Source organism: Vicugna pacos, chromosome 21 (genome assembly GCF_048564905.1).
Source record: "Vicugna pacos chromosome 21, VicPac4, whole genome shotgun sequence".
In the NCBI taxonomy this organism is placed as follows: domain Eukaryota; kingdom Metazoa; phylum Chordata; class Mammalia; order Artiodactyla; family Camelidae; genus Vicugna; species Vicugna pacos.
The window spans coordinates 336,885-361,563 of NC_133007.1; the positions used below are offsets into that span (position 1 = coordinate 336,885).

Genomic DNA, 24,679 nt, shown 5'->3' on the forward strand with positions numbered 1-24,679 from the left:
CTGCCCTGTATTGCTCTCTGATACTTTCTATACTTTCTTCTTCCCTTTAAAGTCCAGTATCTTGGAGAAGTGCCTGCGCTGATGACTCCTCCAGGGCTCAGAGCCCTGCATCCCCCACGGCCCTCACCGCGGCACTGAGAAAGGAGTTGCACTGCCTGTGGCTGCGTGTTTCAAACCAGTGGGCATTTTCAGCTCCTGTTTATTTGATTACCAGGTAGCTTTTGCCATGGACAAATATTTTCCTCTCAGTGGAATGTTTTCCCCCCTTAATTTTTGTTTTAATTAAATAAATATTAAAAGCCCAGGCAGAAAAGTGTGTGTGCACATATGCACACACACAGATACACACAGATCTGTTTTTTAAAAGCTACCTAAGTGTAGTCCTCCTCCGCCTTTTCCTCAGTTTAGACAATTAGAGGTGGGCTTTAGCCCTTGCTTTTATGCCCCACACAACCCCCTTTCTCACTACGCTCCTTTTATTCAGTGTTCAAATCCCTCTTAAGCCAGGTTACAGCCTTCTCTGTGTTGCCTCAACTCGTTTTCTCTCAACTGCACTGCTATTCTTCTTTCTCTTGGTGGACCTCTCTTCTCCCATTTGCCATGTACATGGCCCTTTTCCCCAAGGCCTCGTCTTCAGTCCTCCACCTGGCAGGACTGAATCGCCCCCACAGCCTCACCCACAGCTCCTCTGAGCTCCTGACTGGTGAAACCAGCTTAACAATGGACATCACCCCTTAGATGTCCCATAGACACTTCACACTCAAAATGTCACACACAGAACCATCTCCTCGAAACCAGCTCCTCCCCTTACACTCCCCCTGCAGATCTGCTCTCTGGATGGGTCACTGAAAGTCAACTCAGCAGCTCTGCTGCCCGCCGCCCCGGTCCTGCAGTCCCCACTGCAGCAGTCACCACTTATGCCGCCCATGTCTCTCTCCTTCTGCCCACGGCCTCTCTGCAGGCATGTGCCAATTGTTGTCTGGGTTACCTGGGTTGGTCCCCGAAATATCCTTTCCCCCAAAATATGGGCCTCCCCCCAAAAATAGTATCTTCCATTCTGCTGCCAGAATAACCAGATATTCTGCAACATAAACATTATGCAATTCTCTTACAAATATTCCAATATATCCCTGCTTCCTTAAGGATATATTGAAGTCTAAGCACACAAGGCCCATCGTGACAGAGGCCTTGTGCACCTGATATTCCCACCTATGGATCCTTTGTTCTAGCTCTACTTGTTGTTCTTCAGTCTGGCCAAGCCACTTCATGCTGTGTACACATATATGTCTCTACCTCTCTGCATGAAGTGTCCACTCCCTCTACCACAAAATTGAGAGCTAACTTCCTTTCACCTTTCAAGATTCAGTTCAAATATTTCCAGCTCTAGGAAGTCCAATTTGTGTTCACCTGCTTAGCAATCCATTAACTACTTGCCATGCCTCGCCTGGCCTGGGAAGTGCAGACACCAAGTCTTACCTGTCTTGGTCTCCCCAGCAGTTGATGCAGTGTTTGGCATAGCAGTACTCAATGTTTGTTGGTTGGATAAATGAATGAATCAGTAAAGAGATGAGAGGTCTAAAATCGCCCCCAGTTACTCAGCTGCCATTTTGGAAAGTTTATTCTGCGGAGTTAAGGAAATGTCAGTGCAGGTGGTGGGCAGTCAGAACAGAGGTGAGGGCGTGGGGGAGACAGGCCTGTTCCTGGAGAGCGCAGGAGAGGAGTGGGTGGGAGAGCACTGGAGAGATAGGGAAAGGAGGGGGCGGGTGCAAGGAGATGTTGAAGAACAACTGATATTAAATGCAGTAAATTAAATGGAGAACATAATATATGAAGGGAAGATCAAGTTAACACAGCAAGGGTGGAAAAGGCAGTACCAGAGATGCAGAGCTCTCACTTCATCCCTCACAGCATTCCACTTATGGCACCCGCCCTCTGGGAAGGCAGCGTCAAATTCTTGAGAGACTGGTGTTTGTGCTGTGGGTGCTCTAAGTACAAAACGGTATCTTATGGCTTCCAGATTTTAAGACTGATAGATTATTTCTCTTATGTCCCATGTCTGAGTTCTCAGGCAGCAGGATCATTCACTGGTGGGGGGAGAGATATTGTGGTTAGCAACTCAGGGTTACTCTAATAATCTCAAAGGACAGTGGGGAATTCACGAAAACAAATAGAAGAGAAATTTCACTCAGAAAAAACCATTTGCCATATAGAACCTTGTGGGGGCATTGGGGGCAATGTTACCGCCACCTCATCTAATAGTTGTATGTGAGTGTGTTGAAACTCCAAGCTCAAGTCACTTAAACACGTAGGAGAACCAGGGTCCAGGCTGTGGTGCTCCAGACATGGACGGGAAGATGAAAAGTCTGACTACTGCCTCCGACAGGATCACTACAGTCGGGGAGCACAATGGACATGGACACGATCATGCACCATCAAGACAAGAATCAAGTACAATTCATGCCTAGACAGGAGAGCAGATAATCTCTAAAAAGTGGAGGGGTCCCTGTCAAGGCTTGGCAAGAGTCCTTCCAGGCAGAAAAGCAGAGAAAGGTAATTCAGGCGAAGGAGACTAGGGTTGGTGGCTGCGTGCAAGGCCTAACGAAGCACGGGTGGAGGGCTCCAGGGTCATCTATCAGTAGCTGTTCCCCTTCAGCAGCTAAGAGGCATAACTAAAAGGCAGGTGGGGTGTCATTAATGATCATGGGGAAAACTGGGAGGAGGAAACTGAGGTCAGGAGATCACCACCAAAGGCAATTTATTTTAGAGGAACAAAAATAATTCAAAAAGCACTTGGAAATTCTATCTCCCATGAATGAAAAGAACACAAAATAAGTTTCACTCCAGCATTGAATACAGAATAACAGACTTCCTACTCTCAGAAATGGATTGAATTTTCTAATTCGTCAGGGATTATTTAGATAATAGGAAAACGAATAAATCTGAAAAATCTCTCTAGAATAGCTGTTACTCCATCCTGTTATGTAGGGTAGAGTTAGGCTGAATTATTTAATTGGTATTTTAATGAAACTATAAAGTTCTAAAAGCCCTATCAATTTCTCCCAAAAGCGTACAATTTTTCCTTTCATGACATTTATTTGACTTAATTAGAACAATAACTTTTTTCCAAGGCTTTTTTTGTGTGTGTTAAAATACCTAATGATATGCTGCCCCCAGAATGTTGTTGTTATTATTAATGCTGATAATACCCCCAATAAGACATATTTACCATTATGACTCATTTTGGAATAACAGGTCATTGGCTTAAAGTCCTTTTGAAAATAAGAAGAATAAACGAACATAATTTCTACACCAGGGACAGCAGCTGCACCCTTCATGGAACCTGGTCACTAAACACAGCAAAATCAAAGATGAAACTCAAATCAGACACCAGGCCACAAAGCATAGCTGACTGAAGATGCCACAATATGACCTTTCATTCACCGAGGGAACCAGATGCATTTCTATGTATAATGTATATTTTTAAAAGCAATTATTTTATATATAGAATGTAATTTAGGAAAAAGAAAACTCCATCTGTAGACTTATAAACAGGAAGCACAAAGGGTGCCTTTGCAGACAAGAACCTGCATGCATAAATGCAAAGCCTATTGACAAAAATCCTTTCCTGTCTCCTAAGTTTAAAAAAAAACTACTTCAAGGCAGTGGTGAGCTGAAAGGTTTCAGATACAAAACGTGCACATCAACAGCCTTCTAGTAGATAAAAGTGCACCATGCATAATAGAAAAGATAACGTTTCCTATGGAAATCTATTTTGAGATGCAACAATTTAAAGGCAACTGAGAGCTCAAAACCAAGTTCAACCAAGAGGAACAGAGCCCAAGCAAATGTACGGAAATGGATAAAGACATTGTAGAAGGAGGGGATCTGTATTCTACCGATACTCCAGATCAGCAAATTCATCCTGAATTCAAGCCAGTGATGTGTCATGAGGTCACTCAAGGAATCAGGCAGAAACCATCAGCCAGAAGAAATAGGAACAATATCAAAGGCAGGTGTGAGATGTGGAAGGGGTGACCCGGTGCACCTTGCTGCAATGAGGCAGGATGCGCTTGCGGGCTTTCTGTACAGGCTGACTGGCTCACATGACTCTGTTTAGAAGGATATCAGCCAACAGCTGTGCCACACGGGCTACAGCCTGAGCTGAGTCACATCTAGTAACGGTTCTGAGTTCATCCTTAGACGACATGACCAGAAGGATCTGAGAATCAATGGTGGAGACATATCTGAATAAGTATTCCATTTCATTCCTTGGCAGTAAATCTTCAGCTTTGTACAACATAAATATTGACAAAGATATACACAGGCACCCTATTTGAAAGCCTGACTGCATAATTGCATCTAATGGAAAAAAGGGGGCTCCGTTTCGGTATGCTAGGACATTGTTTGGCTTGGTAACCAATGCTTCTGAGACCCAAAGCATACTCTAGTATAACCGACAGCACAGAAATCTCCACTGATGACTTACTCATTTCAGGGTATTCATAAAATAACCCCAGTTTGCTCATGGGATACAGATGGTTTTCCCGTTCCCATCGTGGGTTGGTCTGTTCTGCTCCCGAAACTGTGGCATCATTAGATTCATGATCCAGCTGTCAAGCAGATCAAATTATAAGGCAGGATATTATCAGACCAAGGTCATAAAAGTATTACTGATATCTCAAGCTGAACACATCATCTTCCCAAGAATTTAATTTCTTGTTTTCAGGATAAATTTCTTTTTATTGCTGCCTCCCTACCCTCAAATATTGTGAAAACTAGTCCTGACTACGTGCCTTGGGTTTACCAAAATTGTAACGACTACTACTACTTTATCTCCTACCTCCTTTTCAGGTGGGCATTTTAGCTTTTAGAAGATGCCTTCCCTCATTTGTCTTTTTTACCCCCACTTTTCTGCTATTATCCACCATGGCCTTTCCAGTCTGAAAATCGTCAGAGAAAATAAGTAAAAGAAAGAAATACAGGTTCTGTGAGCTGGTGATAAGTGCTGTGGAGGAAAATAAAGGAGAGTGAAGAATGTGTGCTAGGGAGGAGTGGGGATGGGGCAGTGACCTTTGAATAAGGCAAAGACGGGAGCAAAGGGGTTTGCAGAGAATGGGCAGAGGAAACAGTGATCACAGGCCTGGAGGTCCCTCACGCTGGACAGACAGCATGGAGACTGGTGTGGGCCACAGTGAATAGGAAATAAGTGGTGGTTTTGGGGGTGGAGCCTTAGAGGCTGCCGTGAGGATGTGGGCATTTTTCCCTTTGAAGGAATTGCGGAGCCCTGGAGGGTCACCGAGCAAAAAAGTGATACTCTAATTTGGATAGAACAGGTCCAAGACCCTAATATAAGCTGAACAAATCAAGGGCCAAAGAAGTGACATGCCACCTCAAATTCAGTGCAGAGCTTGAAAGAAACACAGCCTCGACTCGCAGCCCAATGCTCTGCCCCCTTCTGGATGCTGTCCCACAGAGCTGTCTCTAACGTTATGTTTTTTCCTCACTCAGAGGCTTGTGGGCCAACTGAATGCTTCCCCCTTTTTCAAATGGCAATTTGTCCTGAAAGGAAATCAGAGTTGGCAGTGAAACAAGGCATGGACCTGTAGCCTACAGAGCTGTTGTCTCTGAAAGCAACAGGTGGCACGTGGTTTACTCGTGGAGTTCAGCAGAAGAGACAGAGCAACAACAGACAACTTAGCATCTGGCTGAGCTTCGGCTGACTGCACTGCACGTTTGGATGGATTTCAAATTTGGACAGTGAGGCGGCTTCACACGAAAGGCAGGTATATACATCATACATGCCCACACGTCTGTATGCATACACACGTAGACACACACAGAGCATATGATGTGACTTGTAAAGAGCTGCCTCTGCTTGGTTTCCCACGGCCTCTAATTTCAGCATTAACCTTTCATTGGCCATGCTCCCAGGTCTGCTACGAGATTTCTTTGCAATGGAACATGCCCTTCGCTTCACAATCTTTCCCCACTTCTTTCAATGACATTAGGGGAAGAGCAGGGAGCCCTGGGAAATGCTGGGGATATGGACTCGAGATACCGCTGAATCTGAATCCACACTTCATGGCTTATTTGTTATTTAACTTTATTTACATTCAAAATGCAATTGTTGCAGATCTCAGAAGATGATTTACACTCACTGCTATGGCAGAATGTTGCGGTTAGTAGACTCACCACTGGATCCTCTTATTCAACACGTTCTTCCAATATTTCAGATATTACTGTATCACAAATGCCCATTTCTATATTTTGATATCTGCTTTTCAGTATAATTATCTTCCTTCTTTATTCTCTAAATCTTATGGTTTTAAAACATTTTTCTGAGAAGTGTTCCACAGGCACTTTACATATGATAATTTGATAAAGAGATCCTGGAGATCAAAACCACATTTAAATCCTGAGATAAACTCAACTGTGTCATATACATGGCTAGGTTTAGTCTGCTTACTTTGTTACTTTGTTTAGTAATTTTTGTTTCAAACAACAAGATCCTTCTGTATAGCACAGGGATCTACACTCAATAACTTTTAATAGCCTTTAGTGGAAAAGTATATGACAAGGAATATATATATATATATAGTCCAAGAATTAAACAAGAATTAACACAATATTGTAAACCAACTATAGTTTCAACAAAAAAAGTTGAAATAAAATTGAGAGATGAAACTTCCACTGCCCAGGCTGCTATGAGGATGAAAAAATTCAAAGCAGGCCAGGTATTAGCAACCCCCCTGACACAGCAAAACCCCATGTGGGGTCTTCCTTTTGAGCAGCACAGGCTAACCGGCTGTGGTCACCTGTAAATAAGGTTGAAGTCACTTAGACCCTTGGCTTGGGATCACCGTGGCCACAGGGGTTGGGGTCACTGTAGCACCTATGAAAATGACGGGGCCAGCCTGCTGCTGAAGCCACTCCCCAGGCTGCAGCCCAGAGCGCTGCAGGCAGGTCTGTGGTCCGGCCGGGGGCACACAGCTCCACAGCCCCTCGGAGCCCTGCAGTGCGGGTGGCGCTGGGACCGCACTCGTCCATCACCCTCCCTGGCACCCAGACTCGGGATTCTCCTGGGGGAATTTTTCTCTGCCTCATACTTCCTGTCTCAGCCACTTGTGGAATCCGGTCCATGCCCCAGGGAAGAAGGGCTTTTACCCTCTGGGACCCAAATCCATCACGGTTTGGATCCAGAATGAAACTTCCATGTTAACTCACCTGGCGCTCCCTTCTTGTGCTGAACTGCCCTCCCCCGTCGATGGCATTAGGTCATATTAGAAGTCCCGACTTGCTTGTCCTTAGCTAAGACTCTGAGCCTCTTGCTCAGTGTTCCTGAGTGGAATCACTCATCTGTGGCAGAAAAGCTTGGGCTGTCGTCTACCCATCATTGTCCACGGTCTTTTGGGCTTTCTGTTGGTTTAAGGTTCTCGTGCAGGGATATCAATTTGCACATGAGAAGCAACTGTAGACATTTTAAAAAATACAGACACTGGATCCTCCCCCCTCTCCTGCCAAGGCTGGAAGCTTTCTCCCTCTAGCAGGGGTTACACAATCATTTGCTTGGGAATTGACCACACATATTGGCATAATCATAGTATATTGCCCTTTACTCTGTGCTTGCCACGTGGCATTTTCTACTTCATGTTGTCTTTGTAACTTCATTATCACATTTAATCCCTGCATTATAGATTATCACCATTTCTGTTGAGGACACTCCTACTTGCTAATCTTGAATACAAGTATCTTTGATTCTCTTAAACTATTTCATTCCTGAGTTTCCTGTTCCTGAATTTAAAGAGTGAATTATGGACGCATGTATTTAAGATTCTCTTATTATATGTATCTGACTCATCCTCTAACCAAATCATATCTGGAGAAGAGAAATTTTCTCTTTTAAACATTTGCTTTTTCTTATTATATAGTAGTGCATACACACAGTGGAAAATGTAGAAACATATAAAGTAAGAAAATTACAGCCATACATTATCTAAACACCAAAGGACTATGCTATGTCATTTTGGGCATTTAACTATTTTTCTTTATATTTTATCATAAAATTTCCCTAGGAAAGTTGCTTAACCCTGGAATTGTACTAGCCTTTTGTCCAGTACAGAATAACATTCCCAGAAATGACCCCAACATCAAAATAGTATGTGAGGCTGGGAAGGCCACAGGGCACTCAGCTTATTGTCTGAGTCCTACAAAGAATGCTGTTAATTCACTGATGTTACGCATTCGATGCCTGTGAGTCATTCACTCACTCAGCTGGCTCGGACTGAGACCTACTTTATACCAGGTGCCGATCCAAGTGCTGGGGAGACCCCAGAGGGAGCCTGGATCACGGCATCACTGTCCTTAATTTGCTCCCAGAATCCTACTCAAGAACCCTACATGGGATGGGGGGGGGCGGAGGCAGGTGAGATATGGTGAAATTCATTTCATTATGTTCCTTTAGACATATTTAAAAAGCATGAAAATAGTCGCTAATTTTGGTAAGTTTTCTTTTCCTTTCCTATGTATTTTTGAGGATGGGTATAGTTTTGGTGCAGCAAGAGTAATTGATAGATCTTTGGTATGTTAGGATTTTATATGAAAAATTAAGAAGGAAACTGCACTTATACAAAGAGAAGAGGCAGTGAGGAAAAAACAAGCCACCCTCGAACTTGGCTACAATTCAGAATTCCTGGTTTTCAAAAAAGGGAAACATAATTCAAAATAAATTCCCTAAATATTTTAGCCCATAGTAGAAATACATGGAGGCAAAGTTCAGCTCACTGGAACCTAGAACAATGTGCTTACTTAAGCGAAGGTATAAACAGACCACAGATACTATAATGCATCCTTTATTTTAAACTAGTTCATGTGAGCAAGTTACATTTCACATAAATTGCTAAGTAACAGTTTTGGAAATATATCCTTCTTGATTGGTAAAAATAGCTCACGGATTACCAGATTCAACAAAATTTAGTATTAAATAATTTACTTATTTCCTTCAGGAAATTCTTTTGAGTAATCTGAGTTAAGTGTTTCCTCTATCTGATCTATTACTTTTCACAGAGAAAAGTAGTATTATTTGCACATGACCTACTTTTACTCCTCTGGAAATATCTGACTGTGAGCTCAGGTTAAGGGTTGTCTACTGCACAGTAGGGAAAAAAAGTTTCATTTCACAGCGGAGATCAGAATCATTTTTTTGAGGGGCGTGGTGAGCTGGGGGACAAGGGAAATGCCTTTGTTTCGAGACAGACCCCAGGAATCCACACTGAAGCTGAAAGATGAAGCCCTTGTGAAGAAATGTGGAAGGACACACTGACACGAAAATGTGTTCACTCTGCAAAAACAGAAAGAAAGAAAGAAAAAATAATTTAATTGCCCTATAAAGAGAATGGACAGAAACTTCGTAATAAGGGAGAGAGAAGGAAGGTTAAGAAAGGGAGGAGAAACAATGAAAGGAAACTTGGATGCGGTGGGCAGAATACCAGGTTTCTGGAGCCTACAATGAAGGATGATAAGAAAAAAAGTACAGTTTAAAAAAAGTTACAAAGTTTAAAATAGTTTAAAAATTAAAAAACAAAGTTAAAAAAATAAAATTTTATAGTGGCATGGAAGATTTTAAAATGATGGAGGTTTTTTATTTCAAAATTCAAGTTGTTTGAGTTTCTCCCCCATGCTACAAACAACAATAACACCTGCTTGTGTAAGTGGTTTTGGGGGACACCACAGAGAGGGACGAGCTCTGCAGTTAGGTTGGCCAGGAGCATAATGCTGGTGTGGAAGGCAAGACAGAAGAGAGATCAACAGTTTCATGAAAACAGATACTCAAAGCCAGAAATTATCTTAAAAAGGTTAGTGTGGTAGGCAGAAAAATGTTCCCCGCCAATATGTCTATGTCCTCATCCACAGAACATAGGAAGAGGTCAGATTCCCTGGCAAAGGGGCCTATGGTTGCAGATGTGGTTAAGGTTGCTAACCAGTCGACTCTAAGAGAGACCAGCTGGATTATAGATTTGGGCTCAGTGTAATCACCAGGGTCGTTAAAGGAGGAAGAAGGAGGCAGAAGAGGGGAGAGAGGAGAGGAGATCTGACCACAGGTTCAGAGTCAGAGGCACACAACCATGCTGACCTTGAGACAGAGAAAAGAGGTCACAGGCCAAGAGACGCAGGTGGCCTCTGGAAGACAGAAAAGTCAAAGATACAGTTTCCCCTGAGGCCTTCAGAAACAGCCGTGTCAACACGTTGACTTCAGCAGGCTTCTGCGTTCAAGAACCCTACATGGTTAAATTTGTGTTGTTTAGTGGAGACTTTTTTTTTTTCTTCCTACTACCATGATGTTTGGGGATACTAGTTACAACAGCAACAGAAAGCGAATACAGTAAGCTCCTTGAAATGTTCAGAAATTGCAGATAACACCGGACTGTCCACTTTGATGTGGGATTGGGCTTATGTGAAAATCAAAAGGACAGTGTGACCTTTGCTAACATCTGCTTTTCTCATTTTTAGGAAGAGAACAGTAAGTCAAAACCTCTGTTGTTATTATTTTAGACAGTGTCTCTTAAAACATTATGTAACCCTATGCCTTAGGACCCTAAGAGAGTCTCTGTTCTTAGAAGAACCTGGATTCAGAGAGATAGGGTCTTACATCTGAGTCCCACAGTGGTCTCTTATTGGCAATGAGAGCTTGGGCAAATCAGTTACCCTCTTTAAGCCACAGGATCTTCATTTGCAAAAGGAAGATAAGAATAAGGATTGTTTGGGTGATTAAATTGTACACACACACGCATGCACACATACATATATGTACAACATTTAATACAGTGACTAGCACATACTAGGCACTCAACAAATTCCTGTTATGGATTTTTAAATGCATATATAAAAGGAGGAGAAATTTGCAGGAAGTTGTAGGAAAACTTAGTTCATGGCCCCAAAAAGGGCTCTGATCAGTCAGTCCCCAGTGCTTTGCTAATAAGCAGAGACTATAGCACTTGAGGATTTATGTTAAACACAAAAAGGAAGGTATTTAAACATAATTATTAAACAGCAGGTACATTTATAATGTTGGCTGGATCATCTTATCTGGAGAGCTTTAATAAGCAGAGAGTCTCCCCTGTTCTAGAGATGGCCACGCAGGAAAATGACGTGGGTGGGTGGGCCGTTCTCACCCCAAGATCACATGACTGAGTACTCACGGAAGTAACACCTCTTGTATGTTATTCCAGATGGACTGTCCTCCCATGATTATTGTCAGCTGTGTCATCAGTTCAAGGAGACAGCCACTTGAGTCACACTGCAATATTAGAAAGAAAATCTCATTTAAATTTTGGATAGCTCTAACATGAAATAAAGTCATTATTTTATGCCTAAAATATCTAAGGAACATAGAGTAAAGACACTCTTCATTGGGCAACTAAGAGAAAACCTGAAACAGGTTAGACTGTCAGAACACAAAGCTGTATTCACACCTCTCCATTTCTGTATTTTTACAGCCAATACACCAGATCTCACAGATAAGTCACAAATCTGCCCTTAAAGAATGTGTTGTAGAAACACGAGGAGTAGTAGTTGACAAAGTGGAACAAGAACACCTTCATGGCTGGGTTGTTCTCATAGTCAGTCTGGTCCTTGGGAGCTCTGCAGCTAGAATAAAGAAAAGTTAAGTCTGCAAAATTGTGAACGGCTTTGAGACCCTAATCAAAGCCACGGACACATGAGTTAACACGCTAAATATGTATATATATATACACACACAATTCACACTGTTTTCATATCAGCTCTTTTGAATTTCTTAACATATCCACTATGTTAATTCCAACTGTACACACTGTTGTAAGAGTTTCTCCCACTAAGAACGAAATATCCCACAAGGCAAAAAAAAAGTCACACGTTCCTTAAAATTTATAAGCACAAAAGTATCTAATGGGCAAGAAATTTCCTTTGTCAGGTGTAATTTGAAAGAAAGCTACTTCTAAACATCCTGCTAAATAATATTCTCTTGTCTCCCTGAACGGCAGTAAGGTAGGACTATTGAAGAAGACAAACAAAACACGGGGCAACTTGCTAGAAGCATTTGGGGAACATAAAACGGGTCATCCTTCTAGTTCAGAATTTGAATTGGTCTTAGTATTTTCAGAAGATGACAACTGAGCAGACCACTGGGAGAACCACCCAGCCACATGCAACGTGTGGGAAGCACTTAACTTAGGCCGCTAAGCCGCTGGGTGGGATACAAGCCAGAGAGAAGAAACATTTATTATATAAGTCGCAGCTGATGAGAATAGAGCTACACTAACGGGAACAGCATGGGGGGAAGACATATAACAGTGTGATTACTTGTCCTCTCCGTAACGCACAAGCAATTCTGCCACTGGAACCACGACCCTCTTCCACTTATTTGCAATACAGAGACTATTTACTTTCAACAATAGGGTACATTATCTAATGTAATTGAAATTATTATTAAGCACTGACATATTTACACAGAGTTTGGACATTCTAAAGCTTCCTTTGTCCCTTTTACTAATGCAAAAATGGAGCTAATTCACTTCTCACATAGGCTAGAGAAAATACGTTTACACTTGAAGTTAACTAAAGACTGTAATGTACTGCAATTGAAGTCCTTAAAAGATAGTCTCTGTTTTGACCTGGTTCTAAAACTAGTGTAGAAATTATCTCAGCTGCAGGAGGACCTTACCAGAGTCAGTCATCATGATTGCCACTTTCTCATATATGGCGTTCAGGGTCACCATGATGATAAAACTGATGAGGGAAGCAGTGATGGGCGTGGCCCACCTGCACAGTCAGGTACTTTTGGATTGGGTCTGTTCCATTCAGGTTCTTGGGAAGTTTTGCAGAAAATACAATGAACACTGAAAGTCCTTAGACAATGATCCCAATAACTGAAGCAATGGTCAAAAGGACCTGACAACCCAAAAACCCAGCAGCATAAGACTCACTAATGATCGTATTTTTACACAGAAAACTTGCCCCCAACCCAGCTTAAACAGAAAACATGCATGTGTTGTAAACCTCACATAAACGTGAGAAGTGATATAAATCGCACGTAAATGCCATGAGACGTGAATATCAGGCATGTTAAATTTTAGGGGAGGAGGAATGAAAGATGTCAAAAAGAATGAGTGCATCCAGTAATGTAACATGCTGACAGCAGGAGCAGCTGTGTGCAGGGCATAGGGAATATATGGGAACTCCACTTTCTGTGAATTTTTCTGTAAACCTAAAACTGCACTAAAGAAGGAAGCCTGTTAAGTATATTTTAATGGGTGAAAATGGGGTAACTGGTGGCATGATCTTTTGGAGGGAAGTCTGTGATAGCAGAACCAATGAAAGTATCCCTTCTACATCTGTAGAATTACTTAGGTTATGAACTAGTTGTAACCCATGAAGGGGATATGCTTCCTTTCAAGGGAGAACCTATCACTGATTCAGGGGTCAGCAGGTGCTAGCTATCGTCTTCATTCTGAATAAAACCAGTGAAGCTGTGGACATGCCCTGAGGGAAACAGTGGAAGTGACAGCAGGTCTCTGCTGATGAAAGCTTCACATGCTTTTCATACTCCTTGAGATCTTAAAATGGCAGGTATTCCTACTCCCTGCATTTACATAAGTTTCATGTCCCTGATCCCCTGTAGTTCTGACTGTGTGGACCCAAGGGCAGCGGGGGTGTCTGAAGCATAATTTGCACGTGGCTGATAGGGTTTCAGTTCCTCACTTGGCAGGTTTTTTCCTGCCCATTGAAGAATGCACATTAAAGATCCCATTTTTAAACTGTTTTCCTTCCATCTACCTTCTTGGTCATAGTCCAGAAGCATGTACTCAGTGTCCCTGGCTGCTCCTGATGACTGCCCCAGACAGAAAGCTACAAAGAATGTGAATTTCAGGACTAAGTGAACCACATCATGTTATTTACAGTAACAGCGGGTGGCTGGCTTGCACCTGCAGGGGAGAGCAGAGGGAGTGTTTACAAGCCCCCCCTGGAGCCACACTCCTGCATCTGGATCCCAGCTCCGATGCTAGCTGTGGGGCCTTGTGGAAATTTCTTAACCTCTAGGGGCTTCAATCTCCTCACCCATATAATGGGAGGATAATAATAGCAATTTATAGGACCATTGTGATGAGTCAATTAGTTACTAATTGTGAAAACAATTGGAACATTAACCGCAGGTATGTGAAAAACTCTACCTATGTATTAGCTATGAATATGGTGACCAAAGTCTTTTTTTAATTATTATTATTTTTTTTTTACATTTTTTATTGATTCATAATCATTTTACAGTGTTGTGTCAAATTCCAGTTTTCAGCACAATTTTTCAGTCATTCATGGACATATACACACTCATTGTCACATTTTTTTCTCTGTGATTTATCATAACATTTTGTGTATATTTCCCTGTGCTATACAATGTTATCTTGTTTATCTATTCTACAATTTTGAAATCCCAGTCTATCCCTTCCCACCCTCTACCCCCCCCGTAACCACATGTCTGTATTCTCTGTCCATGAGTCTATTTCTGTCCTGTATTTATGCTTTGTTTTTGTTTGTTTTTGTTTTTTAGATTCCACATATGAGCAATCTCATATGGTATTTTTCTTTCTCTTTCTGGCTTACTTCACTTAGAATGACATTCTCTAGGATCATCCATGTTGCTGCAAATGGCATTATGTTGTCGGTTTTTATGGCTGAGTAGTATTCCATTGTATAAATATACCACATCTTCTTTATCCAGTCACCAGTTGATGGACCAAAGTCTTAAAAAGGCGTTTTTCTTAGTTTTTAAGCCATCAGTTTGTAGAGAAAGCATTTTAATTTCTCCTCTACTCTCTTTCATCATCCTTTCCTTCACAGTTAAGTCTTCATGCTTGTGAAAGGAATAACTTTTTGGTGTGTGTGTGATTAAATGTGAAAATTAGTTAAGGCTGAGAAAAATGTATTATAGAAGGTATATTAAGCCTTCCTCTCTTGTACAGCACATATAGGCCATTTAAATAGTATGCATTTTTTAAAAGTCTGCATAATAATTTTTTAATTATGTATTAAGTAAACATAAAAGTTAAGAATCCTTAAATGCTTACTATTGCTTCAGCACACATCTATTTTTCAAAATCCTCACAATTACCCTGTGGGGAAGGTAATATTATATCTCTTTTACAGATGAGGAAATAGAGCCACGTGGAAATGATGCAATTTGCCCCAAATGAAGCAACTTTTATGTGAAAGTACTGAAATACTCAAAGAGCCCAAAGACACACTAACTGTATAGCACTGTCTCCTACATGGTCTGTAAAATCAATTCTAATTCATTTCAGAACTTTTACAAACTTGAAACATTTCCATTTTTCTTCCAAGCACTTAATGGGTTCAATATTTCTTAAGAAACAGGAAAGCTTTCCATTCTCCTTCCTTAAGTTTCTTATTTATCATCTTTTCTGATCATAAATTTAACATTTGCTCATTAAAGAAAATTTGAAAGCACTCAGTAATGGACAGAACTTCTGTCCTGTATCTGTCCCCAGTCTTAGAAGAGGACCCAGAACTTGCTTTAGGATAAGTAACCTCCCTTTCGTTTTTAGTCCTATGATTTAACCTCGATTGACCCACTCTTTCTGAAGCACCAGAAGTAGATCTCAGTTGGTTTAAGACAAATAATACCCCTCATTGTATTGGCCTCGCACATGATTGGAGAATTGGCAAATAACCCAGGAAGAGCCACTATTATGTGAGGAGATATGTGCTGGTGCCCATGTGAATCATAAGCTTCCTCTATCAAGAGAGAAAGGGGCCAAAAGGGACCTGTCTTGGTTTGGATGGATGATCTGGGATGCTGCATGCCTAGAAGCATCATGCTGAGACATCTTTGGACACAGAATGAAGACAGGACAAAAGCAGCCCTTGACATCATCTGGGCTAGAGTATCTCTCCTTGACTGAAGCCAGACCTCAGACTGGAGGTTTTCATTTACAGGAACCAATAAATCCCATGCATCCCCATTTTTTGGTTGTTATTTAAACACATTGGAGATTGATTTTGTCACCTGCAATCAAAAGACCCCAACTCTGAAAATGAATAAAAAATAAAATAAGAATAATTGCTTCGACCTTTAGACATAATTCCTTCAGAACGGTGCATTGTTTGTATATTACAAATCATTTTATATATTAATTTTATCCTCAAATCTATCATAACACTTTGACATGTCATAAAATATTTTCATGGACACACTTTTTCATGACTGCATACTATTCTACTTTGGGAAGGGTTGGAAGAATATTTTGGCTGAGATTTTACATATATATTTATACACATACATATAAAAGTATGTCTGTGACTTGCATCCATACTGACTTTTCCCTGCCATTTTGAAATAATTCCTGATTAAAAGTTTTTCAAAGCTGAATTAGTGGATTAAAACATATGAGTATTTTTGACTCTTGATATCAACTGCTAGACTGCTTTCTAAGAAGGCTTGAGGAGTACACCAGAATTTAACACAGCATTGTAAATCAACCATACTTCACAAAAATTATCCAGTAACTAGGCATGGTATTGGTGATCACTGGCATTTCATCCTCATAAACAGAGCTGTGTCACTTGAGAGGTGGAAAACTATTTCATTTTGATGTGCACTGAGTGAATTACCATTGAAGTGTGACATCTATTTTTTCCTTTGTGAATGTGTGTTCATCTTTTCGGCCTTCTGCGCTCCTGAGATTTTTTGATGTTACCTTTGAAGTGATCTGAACTCTCTATGTATTGAAGGAATTAGCCCCTGGTCGGATTTGTAAACAAATAACATCCTCTGGTTTTTTTGTTTAAAATTAGGATGCTTCTGATGCATGGAAATCTTTGTATACTTTCCTCTGAAACTTACTGTTCATCTAGAGGCTGTATACTCATCCATATTTATTTCTAGTTTTTTTTTCTAATTGTGTTACTTTTTAAGTGTTTCTGGAATTTATCACAATATATGGTTCACTGTATGATTTCAATCTTTTCTTTTCCCCCCAAGTAGCTAACAAGTGTTCTATTCACTGAATAACCTTTATTTATCTCCCTGACTTGTAATGCCTTCCATCTCTTATATTAAATTATTATTGATATCAGAGCCCATATCTGGACTTCCTGCCCTATTTTCTAATCTGGCTATTCTTGAACAAGTAAAACTCTCATTATCTTATTAATTATTATATTACTAATATTATTTTATTCACAATAAACCCAAAAGAATTTTATAATTTCTGATACTTTGGAGATATGATCTTTTAATCTAGAATCATGTGATTAAAGCACCTTTTATACCTTTCAGTAGTTTTTACTTTTATTTTTTGATAGTTCCTACTATCCTTTTGTTAGGCTATTTTTGGATATTTTACCTTGGCTGTTACACTTGGAAAATTTTAGAAATCTTAATGCCTCCAACTGGTCTCTTAATCAGACCCTGGAGAATCCTAAACCACTGATCTGATTTGAACAAATGAGGTGAAAAGAATTGGGTGAAGCACTGTGAGCAGAAGAGACTGTGGAACCTCCAGAGTGGCACCCTGCATTGGCTCAGATGTTCTCTGGAAAAAGTTTTCTCTATGAGACTACATAGTTCCCAGCTTGACTTTCAGTTTTCTCAGCATTTCACATTAGATTTTAAAAGTCTGTGGCAGGTTCTTACCCAGAAATAGAGCACTTGCACAAAGGGTTATATGTATACACTTTCCCCAGGTGGTAAAGGGAACACGCTCTTCTTCCTAATTAAAAAAACAAGTTTAGTCAATCAAGGGATTACACCAATGAAATGATATTTTTCCTAACTGGTCACTAAATCCTAAACATAATATAAAAAAATAATAATTTTCAGACATAGCCTCATTGTTTGTAAATGCATGGGTTTTTTTCTGTTTTTTTTTTCTTTTTCTTTTCTGTTAACGATGTCAAACGCACAACAAAATATGTACAGTGTTCGTTTTAATACTATTTTTTGAAAATTCACATGTGAACGGTAAACTGTTTCCCTGCCATGGTCTGAACACCTGACCAGGCCAAGCTTTAAACTCTATTCCTTAGCTTGCCTTTGATTTCAGAAGTGACGGTAGTTACAGCTTAGAGTCTGTGCAGGACAGAAAATATCACAGCTGTCTGCAGCTAACTGGTCTCTACTGTGTGTTTCTTGGTTGAACTTTATGTGTTAATTAGCTACAACTATGAAGTTTAAGAATTTCCATTTTAGAGTTTATATTTAGAATTTTTTAAGAGATGAAATCAGTAAGACTCAAGATTTACCTGGATTATAAAACCAGATATAGTATAATAATAGCTGTAACTAAGTACATGGCCCTTCCTCTCTGCCAGGAGGCCTTCCAAGTAGATTCTGTACATTACTTCGACCCGTCTTTACCACTGTCATGAAGAAGCAACTCTCTTATTCTTATTTTATAGGAAACAATGGCACAGAGAAGTTAAGTTGTCCAAGATCACTCAGGAAGTAAGCTGCTGTGTTCAAATATGAATTTAGGCAACTTCATTCGCAAGATCTCACTACCACGACGCTGGCCTCTCTAAACAATGGAGCATGCTTTCGCAAGTAAAGTAAAATACTTCAAATAAAAAACTAAAAAAAAAATAAGGCAATTTTTTAAATAAGGAAGAATGATAAAGTTAAATGAGTCTTCATCTTCAATTTTTCAACAAGCATGTTTCAATGAAAATTTAAACTTATTAGTTGGCAATTTTAAATTTAAACTTGGCAGTTTAAATGACCAAAAAACTTTTCTTCAGTATTTTTTGTATGCTGCCAATATGATAAGTTTTTGTTTTTCAGGACTCAAAAGCATTATGAACATCTAATTTTGTCTTAGTTTCAGCTTTCATCTCTGAATGTACAGTCTTTCACCAACATACGCTTTTACCCACATCTTCAGTTGTAAACAATGGGAACTATTCATAATGGGGATTATTAGAAGCTTATTACATTGTAAAAGACCAATGTCACTTTCTATTGGTAGCTGAACCTCATTTTTTTTCATTTATAAAAAGAGGAGTTTGACCTACTCCCTCCATATCTTTTCAGTGCCAACATTCTGTAGATCTGTGATTCAATTTATTAAATCAATATTTGGAGACATTTTCAGATGATCCTAGTAAAAGCATTTTTTTCCCAAGAGTTATTCATGCTCACAACCTACTGTCCTGTTGCTGCTGACTGCAAGCACCATCAGCTCTAAATTATCTCAGCTGATGGAAGAGGCAATAATACAGATGACTCAATAATCATCTTTTCATAGCTCTGGAATGTTGATACAAAGATATATAGTTTTATTTTTTTTAATTTTGCAGCAGGAGTGGCAGCAATAAATTTACATTTCCAATTATGTAAAATGCCTAGCTCAAACACTGCTCAAATACTGATGGCACCTCAACAAATGTTTCCCTGCTTCTTCTACCCTTTCTCTGACTTTAGGATGAGAGTCATGCTTCTTTGTGCACATCCCAATAGGAAGGGGGAGCAGTGACCGGGACTTAGTTCAAGACAAAGGGGCACCTAGTCTACGATGAAAAGGAGGCCGCAATAATGAAGGTGCATGTGAAAAAATGGGAGTCAACTATAAAAACCAATTTGTCTTTCCTTCTACATCTGTGTCATTGCAGCTAATTTATATTTTGCATTTTTTTATTGGTGTTATGAAAGGATACAGATCAATGCCTCTTTTCATATACACTTATACCAGTCTTTTTCTTTTCCCCTTTTTTCTGTTATTATGAAGGAAGGACCTCACTTCTCTTCTGTGTCCACCATTCCAGGCAGTGCTCCTTCAACTTGGCTGCACATTAGAATAACCAGAGGAGCTTTAAAAACTTCCCTATGCCAGAATGCACCCCAGGCCACTGAGTACCATCAGAGTTTGCAGTGATGGAATCCAGGCACCAACATTTTTTAAGGTCCCCTGGTGATTCCAACATGCAGCCAAGGCTGACAAGTCCAGAAGTAAACACACTAAAGTGCATCTAAACAGCACCCGCTTTTCCTGGGTAATCTCATCTATCTCCACGTGGGGACAACGTGCCTCCTATTCTGGCCAGACTTGTTCTTCCTGCTCAACCGTGTCCCATTTGTACTCAAGCACTGCCTGGCGCCGATTCCAGAACTCCAGAAGTAAGGTGACTAACAGAGAGAGAGAACAGCAGAATGTGGATCTTCAGTGATGACTGATGCTTCAGAAATCTGTACTTAATATTTATTACACTTAACACTTTGGTAAATGGTTAATAAAATCACATTTTATTTATAGGCGATACTAAAGAGAAAAATGAGTTAATACCTTTTTTTTAAGAAAAAAGAAAATGAAGATAATTTATTGAACTTTTGGAAACAGACAAGCTCTCTAGCTCAAGGGAAAGGTATTAACGTGATGGTCAGAGGCAGGTGACTGTCTGATGCTAAAGTACCTGCTTCCAGCATATTATGCCCACTAAAAACACAAATATCGGGGGGAAGGGTGGGTATATCTCAGTGGTAAAGCACGTGCTAAGCATGCACAAGGTCCTGGGTTCAAGTCCCATTACCTCCATTAAAAAAATTAAAAAAAAGCACAAGTAACTGTCACAATTTAAAAGCAATGCACGGTGCACCCTCCAAGCCTTCTCCTCACATCACTCTGTCTCTTCTGTCCAAAGGATCTGAGGGTGGGGAAGGGGATGAGAATACTTTAGTAGCCCCTGCATTTCTATTTTCCACCACCCCAGTCACACAAACTTAAAATAATATTCTTAAATATGGAAAACTGCCATTTTCCTCAATCATCGGTAATTTTTAGAAATCATCATTCTGTTTTAAGACTCGTAATTTTAAATAGTAGACAAAAACAACATGAAATGTTAATTGAAAATGTGGCTTCAGGGTGAATCCCCTAAGCCCTTCTTCCCACCAGACTGTTACCCCTAGGCCCCAACTCTAGAGAAATTGCAGAATAACCACTGTGTCCTCCACCATTGTACCTGAGTCTCTACAATGCTCTGAGAATAAAGAGGAAAAAGACACAGTCCCTGCTTCTGGGAGCTCCTAGGTGCACAGGACTCATTGTGAAATGATGGCTGAGGAGGCGTGTTAAGAGGGCTTGGATAACAGTCAGCAGAGGGTGCTCGGGGCAGGGAGCCGGAACTGTAGCCAAGGCTCTCCCAGAGGAGAGAACCACTGTGGTGAGCTCTGAGATGCCCTAGAATTGATCAGGTGAACTTATAATGTTAAGGCCATTTCTCCCTGGGGAGCTGCACATGCAAAGGAGGGAGGCCAAAGAGAGCCAGGTCCCTTCCAGGAACTGCAAATAGTCTAGAAGCGAGCACAGGGTGTGGGAGGCAGGTGAGGCAACCAGGTGGAGAGATCACAGGGGCACATCACAAAGGGCTCTGTGTGCCTCCAAGGTAGAGGAGACATGCAAAGTGATCTAGAAAGAGACAAGATAGAGGCAGGGAGGACTATTGGCAGGTTCATGTGAAGGCCTGCTGAGGCCCTGCCAGGAGGAGAGAGAAGAAAACATTTCAGCAGGTGGACGGATTGGCCACAGGTGTGATGGAAGGGCAGGAAGGGGACAAAGATGCCGACCAGCTTTCTGGCTTTGGCAGTGTCTAATTTATAATGCCATTCCCTGAAATAAGAAAGGCAGGAACCTCCTAGAGGAAAACATAGGCAAAACATTATCTGACATACATTTCAAAAATTTTCTCCTAGAAGAAATAAAAGCAAGAAAAAACAAATGGGACCTAATGAAACTTACAAGCTTCTGCAGAGCAAAGGAAACCAGAAATAAAACAAGAAGAAAACCTACGGAATGGGAGAAAATTTTTGCAAGTGAAACCGACAAAGGCTTGATCTCCAAAATATATAAGCAGCTCATACGACTCAATAAGAAAAAAATAAACAACCCAATCCAAAAATGAGCAGAAGACCTAAACAAGCAACTCTCCAAGGAAGACATACAAATGATCAAAAAGCACATGAAAAAATGCTCAATATCACTAATTATCAGAGAAATGCAAATCAAAACTACAATGAGGTATCACCTCACACCAGTCAGAATGGCCGTCATTCAAAAATCCAAAAATGACAAATGCTGGAGAGACTGTGGAGAAAGGGGAACCCTCCTACACTGCTGGTGGGAATGCAGTTTGGTGCAGCCACTATGGAAAACAGTGTGGAGATTCCTCAAAAGACTAGGAATAGACTTAACATATGACCCAGGAATCCCACTCCTGGGCTTGTACCCAGAAGGAAATCTACTTCAGGATGACACCTGCACCCCAATGTTCATAGCAGCACTGTTTACAATAGCCAAAACATGGAAACAGCCTAAATGTCCATCAACAGGTGACTGGATAAAGAAGACGTGGTATATTTATACAATGGAATACTGCTCAGCCATAAAAACTAACAACATAATGCCATTTGCAGCAACATGGATGCTCCTGGAGAATGTCATTCTAAGTGAAGTAAGCCAGAAAGAGAAAGAAAAATACCATACGAGATCACTCATATGTGGAATCTAAAAAACAAAAACAAACAAAAACAAAGCATAAATACAGGACAGAAATAGACTCATGGACAGAGAATACAAACTTGTGGTTACCAGGGGGGTAGAGGGTGGGAAGGGATAGACTGGGATTTCAAAATTGTAGAATAGATAAACAAGATTACACTGTATAGCACAGGGAAATATACACAAAATGTTATGATAAATCACAGAGAAATAAATGTGACAATGAGTGTGTATATGTCCATGAATGACTAAAAAATTGTGCTGAACACTGGAATTTGACACAACCTTGTAAAATGATTATAAATGAATAAAAAATGTTAAAAAAAAAGAAGGGCAGGAAGAGGGGCAAGTCATGAGAGGAGACAACTGATTCAGTTCTGGCTGGGTGCCTGTGGGCTCCAGGAGAGATGTGCAGTAGGCAAATAAAAGTCTAGAAATCGGGAGAAAGTTCTAGGCTGAGCCAAGTAGTTTTCCTGTTTCAAGAGGCTAATTGGTGTGAGTGGACAAGCTCACAAGAGGTGTATAGGGATAGCTCTCACCCTCCTGCATATGGGATGCATTTGGGAGCCTTTAAAAAATAGTGCACCACAGCCTGGAGTGGGGCCTTTTGTACTGTTTATTACTTTTTAAATACTTCTTTTATTTTTGTGGGGAGTATTGAGCTTTATTTATTTTAATGGAGGTACTGGGAATTGAACCCAGGACCTCTTGCATGCTAAGCACGTGCTCTACCACTAAGCCATACCCTTCCCACCTTTTTTTGTTTTTAGACGTTAGCTCTACCCAGCAGTCAGGGTTGAGAATCAACCTGCAGAGAGCAGAGAGCCTTGGGGTTAGAGAACAAGGAGAAGCTGCCCAGAGCCCTGTAGACCCCACCAGGGGCAGCCGGAGACGCAGGGAGCCTCGGAAGGGCTATGAGGAATGTGAACTCAACACTCCCCAATGGCAAAGACGTCAAACATGTTTCAAGCACCCACTTCCCAGCAGTGTTTGTTCTGACTTTACTAGTATTCCAGTAATACTGAGTGAGAATAGAAATTATCTGGACACAGGGATCAAATTCAAATGCTGATTATGACCATTCTTAGTTGCATGATTACTGATTAAAAATTACTCGTCTGCCACGTGTAAAACGGGGGACCTAGCACAGTGCTCGTGGGCTGCTGTGAGCGTAATGAAATGACATCTATAAAGGCGCTCCTGACTCTCAGAGGTAATTGCTACTATTGTCCCCATTTGGGACACCAAGAAACAGAGGCACAGAAAGCTTCAAACATTTGCCCAAGATGAGGGTTGAGGTCAGGAATCAAGCCAATGACTTCTTGGATCCAGAGCCCAGGATCTTCTTACGAACAACACGGCACTGCCCAGGCTCCCTGCTTCAAAACCAGCCTCCCTTTGGCTCAGTTCCATGGCACCTGCACTGCACAGATGTCCTCACTGCCTGCCTGCCCTCCCGGTGTCTGACCCCAGCACTCCTCCCTCTGTCCCACACAGCGCTTCCTTGGGCACACCATCGCTCATGAGGCCATTGCTGTGGCTACTCGTATGTTTACATGGAAACGCAGGTGGCAGCCCAGCTTTTTGCTATACATGCTGCTGTCAGTGGAGGCAAAGAGCTCACAGTTGGTGGGGGAGGCCACTTGTGGTCTCCTCCTTGGCTGGAGAGCTGGATGAAATCCAGTTTTCCTTTGCAACTTAGACATCCAGCATGAGAGATATGTAAGGCCATCTGGCCTCTCAACATAGAAATGATGCCCCCGCAGTCGTTCTTAACATTGTAATCTCCAGGCTCCACCAGGGAGCAGAGGCCATGGCCTGTTGTCCACCAAGTTTTGTTTCCTTGCACAACAGCTACAATGGGGTGAGTTAACACCGGACCAGAAAATCTACAAACCCTCGTGTACTATTTCCTGACACTTGCAGGTCACCAAAATACCCCAGATCCTCCAAGTAAACAACTAGTAAGAGGAACTGAGCTGGCTCGTCTGTCAGACCCCTGATGGCAGGACTGATTTGGCCTCTCCTGCTCTCGGGATGATCCGTTCTCCTTCTGTGTGCCCTTCCCCGAGTGAAAGGGACTGTTCTTTGTTTATGGGCTAGGGAGTATTTATGGCTGTCTGACCAGAACCTTCAAAAGT

At 41.1% G+C, this 24,679-nt stretch overlaps 1 long non-coding RNA gene across 1 annotated transcript in view; it reads right to left on the bottom strand.

The window, feature by feature from the left end:
- Nucleotides 1–11,111: 11,111 nt before the first annotated feature.
- Nucleotides 11,112–24,679, bottom strand: part of LOC140687998 (uncharacterized) — a 30,317-nt gene continuing 16,749 nt past the window's right edge. The window contains exon 3 of the long non-coding RNA XR_012062639.1: nucleotides 11,112–11,293. This is a non-coding gene — a long non-coding RNA (uncharacterized lncRNA). The remainder of the gene's footprint in view (nucleotides 11,294–24,679) is intronic.